Source organism: Staurois parvus, unplaced genomic scaffold (genome assembly GCF_062004578.1).
Source record: "Staurois parvus isolate SC_StPar_1 unplaced genomic scaffold, SC_StPar_1.0 ptg002789l, whole genome shotgun sequence".
In the NCBI taxonomy this organism is placed as follows: Eukaryota; Metazoa; Chordata; class Amphibia; order Anura; family Ranidae; genus Staurois; species Staurois parvus.
In genome coordinates this window covers 20,638-27,181 of record NW_028320585.1, presented here as the reverse complement: position 1 = coordinate 27,181, position 6,544 = coordinate 20,638, and positions in this window count along the sequence as shown.

Here is a 6,544-nt window from a genome sequence, read left to right as displayed (position 1 = left end):
GAGCTATACCATTTTCATTGTTGTGGAACACAAAAGCAACACACACTTACGTATTACCAAAACACACATTTTCTTTGCGCTTTGGAAATGCCAAGTGTGAATGGAGCCCGAGAGTCATGCCAATGGCTGTCAAAGTCTTTGCAAGGCTTTATGGTACTTGTAGTCTCCCCACAGCTGGAGTACCGAGGTGGCCTACCCCTGATGTAGATGACGGCACACAATAAATACAATTATCCGGCTCAGCCCATGTTACAGAGAACTTAGCCATGAAATAAACGGTTATTCCGGCACGATGCAAGAAAAGAGAACCCCAACTCACCGTCCAGCACGCTGTCTTCACTGCAAAGCCCTTGGCCAAGGCGATCGCCTCCGCTAATGTCTCTAAACAATAAAGTTCTTTCAATGTCCAGATGAACCCTTCAAGGCCTACAGTCCACGATCAGGACGAGTTTTCTCCCTAAGAGCCGACAGTCCGTCTGAGTCTTCCTCCAGGGATAGATCCGGCCGTCTCTCTCTATATATACTCGTGTATATAAGTCTGTGCAAGTGTGTGCATATGTTATGCAATATTGATTTGTACTGATGTAAAAGAAAAACAAAAAAACAAACACTTTAGGTACTTAGAAAGGTTTCCTGTCTGGAGACTTCTGCTACGAATGTGCGGACGTCACCGCTCTGAGAAGAGGTTGGCTCCACGGCTGGTACACCCCAGTGTATCAGGAATCCTGCATATAGGCATGCGGTCACACTCCGCTCCTTGTAAACATGGCTGTGGCCTTAGACGGGTATGAAACGTAGACTGCCGGTCCTGCTGCGGTCTATTGCTGACGTCTCCCTGGCCTGATGGCGATCTTCTCGGCTCCTTGTTTGTGCATGTGTTGCTGTAGAACCTCTACAGGTCAGGTGTGTGTGTGGGGGGGGAAAGGGGGGGGGGGTGTGCTGAAATGTAAATCTATGGCCTCTCTTGGGGGCCCTTATGAGCTCGCCCTAAAATATCTGCCAATCAGATCGGACCATACGGGCGGGGGTGGGGGCAGATGCATATAGCAGTCACCCCCACCAGGGAATATGGATAGACTGCTTGAAAACAAAAAGGTGTTACCCGTGTCAATGGGGGTGGCCGTCTATGGGGGAGGGGATTGTATTAGACCTCAAGGATGTCTGGGGGGGTATATGAAGTGCACACCAGACAGGGAGAAGGTTTCTACTATTATTGGGGGATAACCAGGTAGGCACCCAATGTGTGTGGAGGAACTCCGGACCAGCCTGATTGTATACAAGATCTACTGTGCGTGTGTGGGGGAGGGGGAAGGATCTCCTGACCCGCCTCCTACAAGAAGGACAAAGTCAGGTCCTCGAACTTTACACTATTGGCTCTTCAAGGGCCTAAAGTGGAACCCCGCCTTGGATTTTGGTTTGTGTATATGGTATACTCCTCTATTCGGATAGCCCTCCCCTGTGGTAAATGGTATTGGCGTCCTGTAGGGCTCAGATCTGCTTTAGATGGTGACTGGCCCTCCTATGTTACGTATAGGGGGTCTCCTGTAGGCCTCAGACCTGCTACCACGGGTGAGCTGGTCCCCTCTAATGTGTATGGGGGTTCTCAGTAGGCCTCAAGTCTGCTTTGAGGTGCAACTTGGCCCCCCTATAACGTGTACAGAGGGTCACCTGTGTGCCTCAGGCCTCCAAAAAAGCGTGACTTAGCCCCCTATGTGTGTGGGGGGTCTACGGCTTGCTATGGGGTGTGTAGGCCCCCTATAAAAGGCATATGGGTGTCTTTTGCGGGATCTATAGGGAGCTTCTTTAGGCTTCAGTTCTATAAGTATGGGGTCTGTGGTGGGCCTAAGGCCTGCTGAACGGTGTGCGTGGCCCTAAGTATGATATATAAGGGGCCCCTAAAGGCTGTAGGGCTATATTCTATCAGTTAGGTGTCTGTGGGGGCCCTAGAGGCTTCAGGGCTGCATTCTATAGGTTAGGGGGTCTGTGGCGGCCTTCAGAATGATTAATAAGGGGCCCCCTAAAGACTTCAGGGTTACTTTCTATAATTAGGGGGTCTGTGGGGGCCCTATAGGTATCAGAGGGTCTGTCGTGGGTCTCAGGCTGGCTGTATAGTATGGGGGACCCTCAATGTGGTATATTTTGGGTCCCTGTAGGCCTCAGGCCTGTTGTATAGTATGAGTGGCCCTCAGTATGATGTATATGGGGCCCCCGTAGGCCTCAGGCCAGATATATGGTATGAAGGGTCCTCAGTCTTATGTATATGGAGCCCCTATAGGCCTCAGGCCTGCTGTATACTATGTGTGGCCCTCAGTCTGATGTATATGGGGCCCCTGTAGGCCTCAGGCCTGCTGTAGAATATGAGTGGCCCTCAGTATGGTATATATGGGGCCCCTGTAGTCCTCCGGCCTGTATTCTGTAGGTCAGGGGTCTCCTGTAGGCCTCAAGCCTGACCTAGATTAGTCCGCCCCCTCAGTAGGATCGACGAGGGTCTCTGGTGAGGCCTTTCTTTGCGTCCAGGGGGGTCCTCGGTAGGCCTCGGTGGTCTATACTAGGCCTGCAGCGGATCTCCAGTAGGCCTCGGGCCCGCTGTCTCTCCTCAGTCAGGCGGGAGAGGTGGTCAGGCCCCGGCTCTCCTCCCGGAGGGACCCCTCCTCCACCTCCACTCTCCTTGGCGGTAGTCCTGGTAACGTCACGCTGTCCTCCTCCGCCGCCACCTCCGAGTATAATCCGTGCGCGATCCGAGTGTGTGCGGGGATCCCAGTACAAGATGGCGGCCGCGCGGGGTCACGTGACACTCTCCCCCCCTCTCTCCCAGACAGCGCGGGGTGGGGCCTCTCGCGAGGACGGCGCTCACAGGAGAAGGCCGAGAGACCAGAAACCAGAGTCCAATCGGAGCTAGCCAACGAGAGCACGTGAACTAAGCCGAGGCCAATAGCAACGCGCTGATATTGTTTTTTTTCTTCACTGTCAAACCGTACAGCTTTATTAAACCTCAACACAAACTTTCTAGACAATTCAAATCCACTCGAAAAGCCAAATTAAAGAGATAAATCATATGTAATATAAAAAATAATAACAACAAATGTAATATTATTCTTTATAATAAAGCGGTGTGGATATAAACATCGCGTCACGGGAAGATACTTCCGGTACAGGGGCGGAAGTCGTACGTGAGGCTTCGGTGTTGGGTGTAGTGGGTGGAGCCCGTCATGTTGGTTTGCTGCCACGCCCACCCGGTTACATGCCCAGCAGAGGACATTGCCGCTCTGTTGACAGGTCACGTGGTCCACTGCCGGGTTGATGACGCAGTGCAGCCAGAGTTCGGCCATGTTGTTAGCGCGGCGGTCATGTTTTTGGAACCGTTTCCATGGAGACCAATATGCAGCACATCGTATTATATATATAAATGTAAAAAAAATAAATTTTTAGAAATATCATTCAGTAAAAATTGCCAGTAAATGCCACAAACCCTTAATGTAAATAATTTACAGAGGAAAAGCCCTCCCCAATTGTTTTGGATAGTGTCAGCGTGGGTTAGACACTGTGGCGGGCTTGTGCAGCCATCATTTACTAATATATGGAGTTTTCCTCTCACTTCCTTTTCTGGTGACCACACAAGAAGTGACGGGGGATCTCCACAGTGGGGACACAGCCATAAAAACCTGACAGAGATTCTATTAACCGCCCAATCCAAAACTAAACAAATACATTGCTTGGCATTCCTCTTTACCCCAAATATTGAAGAGCAGCCCAGGACAGGGTGGGGAATAGAGAGAACCTGTCAGGTTTTTATTTGCAGGCTTATATTTCCTTTGCTTTACCGTTAGTGACGTTGTCCTTTTAGTAAACCCCACCCCTTTAGTGCGGTCTGGCTAGTATAATGCTTCCCTTCCTTCCACTGCCTATGTGGTCCTCCCCAGCACCGTACAGTCATGGCACCACAATGCTGTTCTTTCCTATGGAAGAACCAATCTCCTCTGGATGACTGAAGACCACCATGAATATGGCTTTGGATGATTGAAAGCCTCCATGAATACGGCTCTGGATGACTGAAGGTCTCCATGAATAAGGTTCTGGATGGCTAAAGGCCACCATGAATACAGCTCTGGATGACTGAAGGCCTCCATGAATACGGCTCTGGATGACTGAAGGCCTCCATGAATACGGCTCTGGATGACTGAAGGCCTCTATGAATACGGCTCTGGATGACTGAAGGCCTCCATGAATACGGCTCTGGATGACTGAAGGCCTCCATGAATACGGCTCTGGATGACTGAAGGCCTCCATGCATACGGCTCTGGATGACTGAAGGCCTCCATGAATACGGGTCTGGATGACTGAAGGCCTCCATGAATACGGGTCTGGATGACTGAAGGCCTCCATGAATACGGGTCTGGATGACTGAAGGCCTCCATGAATAGGGTTCTGGATGATTAAAAGCCTCCGAGAATAGGGTTCTGGATGACTGAAGGCCACAATGAATATGGCTCTGGATAACTAAAGGCCATCATGAATATGGTTCTGGTTGACTTAAGGCCACCATGAATATGGCTCTGGATGACTAAAAGCCTCCAAGAATATGGCTCTGGGTGATTGAAGGCCACCAAGAATACAGCCCTGAATTACTGAAGGCCTCCATGAATACGGCTCTGGATAACTGAAGGCCTCCATGAATATGGCTCTGGAAGACTGAAAGCCTCCATGAATACAGCCCTGGTTGACTAAAAGCCTCCACGAATACCACCCTGGATAACTGAAGGCCTCCATGAATACGGCTCTGGAAGAATAAAGGACTCCATAAATACAGCCCTAGTTGACTGAAGGCCTCCATGAATACGACTCTAGATGACTGAAGGCCACCATGAATACGACTCTGGATGACTGAAGTACACCATGAATACAGCTCTGGATGACCAAAGGCTGCCAAGAATATAGCTCTGTATGACAAATAGAGAGGGGGAATCTCCCTAATGAGAGAACAGACGGCATTAAAAACCTAGGTGTTCTAATCTGTCTGCACTCTGTCCAAAACTACAAAAAAAGTTTTGCCTTTAGTTATACACGGCTCAAAAAAATTAAATGAACACTTTGAAAACCCATCAGATCTCAATGGGGAGAAATCTCCTGCTGGATCTCTATACTAACATGGGCGGGGTAATGTGTGGGGAACGTAAGGACGCCCCATCGTTTGATGGAAATAAAAATGAGCGACGTACAGAGGACTGAATTCAAAGGCCCCCCCGAAAATCAAAGTGATAAAATGATGCAGCAGGCAAGTCCATTTGGCTGAAATGTCATTGCAGCAACTCAGAATGGTCCTCAGTAGTTTGTTTGGCCCCCACGTGCTTGTATGCATGCCTGACAATGTCGGGGGGCCTCCTAATGAGACCACGGATAGTGTCCTGGGGGATTTCCTCCCAGATCTGGACCAGGGCATCGCTGAGCTCCTGGACAGTCTGAGGTGCAACCTGGCGGCGTCGGATGGACCGAAACATGATATCCCAGAGGTGTTCTATTGGATTTAGGTCAGGCGAGTGTGGGGGCCATTCAATGGTATCAATTCCTTCATCCTCCAGGAACTGCCTGCATACTCTCACCACATGAGGCTGGGCATTTTCGTGCACCAGGAGGAACCCAGGACCCACTTACATCAGGAGGAACCCAGGACCCACTGCACCAGCAGGAACCCAGGACCCACTGCACCAGCGTAGGGTCTGACAATGGGTCCAAGGATTTCATCCCGATATTTAATGGCAGTCAGGGTGCCATTGTCTATCCTGTAGAGGTCTGTGTGTCCCTCCATGGATATGCCCCCCCAGGCCATCACTGACCCACCACCAAAACGGTCATGCTCAACAATGTTACAGGCAGCAGAATGTTCTCCACGGCTTCTCCAGATCCTTTCACGTCTGTCACATGTGCTCAGGGTGAACCTGCTCTCATCTGTGAAAAGCACAGGGTGCCAGTGGTGGACCTGCCAATTCTGGGGTTCAATGGCAAATGCCAGTCGAGCTCTATGGTGCCGGGCAGTGAGCACAGGCTCCATTAGAGGACGTCGGGCCCTTAGGCCAACCTCATGAAGTCTGTTTCTGATTGTTTGGTCAGAGATATTCACACCAGTGGCCTGCTGGAGGTCATTTTGTAGGGCTCTGACAGTGGTCATCCTGTTCCTCCTTGCACAAAGGACCAGATACCGGTCCTGCTGATGGGTTAAGGACCTTCTACGGCCCTGTCCACCTCTCCTAGAGGAACTGCCTGTCTCCTGGAATCTCCTCCATGCTCTTGAGACTGTGCTGTGAGAGACAGCAAAACCTTCTGGCAATGGTACGTATTGATGTGCCATCTTGGAGGAGTTGGACTGCCTGTGCAACCTCTGTAGGGTCCAGGTATGGCCTCATGCTACCAGTAGTGACACTGACCCGAGCCAAATGCAAAACTAGTGAAAAACAGTCAGAAAAGATGAGTAGAGAAAGAAATGTCAGTGGCCTCCACCTGTAAAACCATTCCTGTTTTGGGGGTCGTCTCATTGTTGCCCATCTAGTGC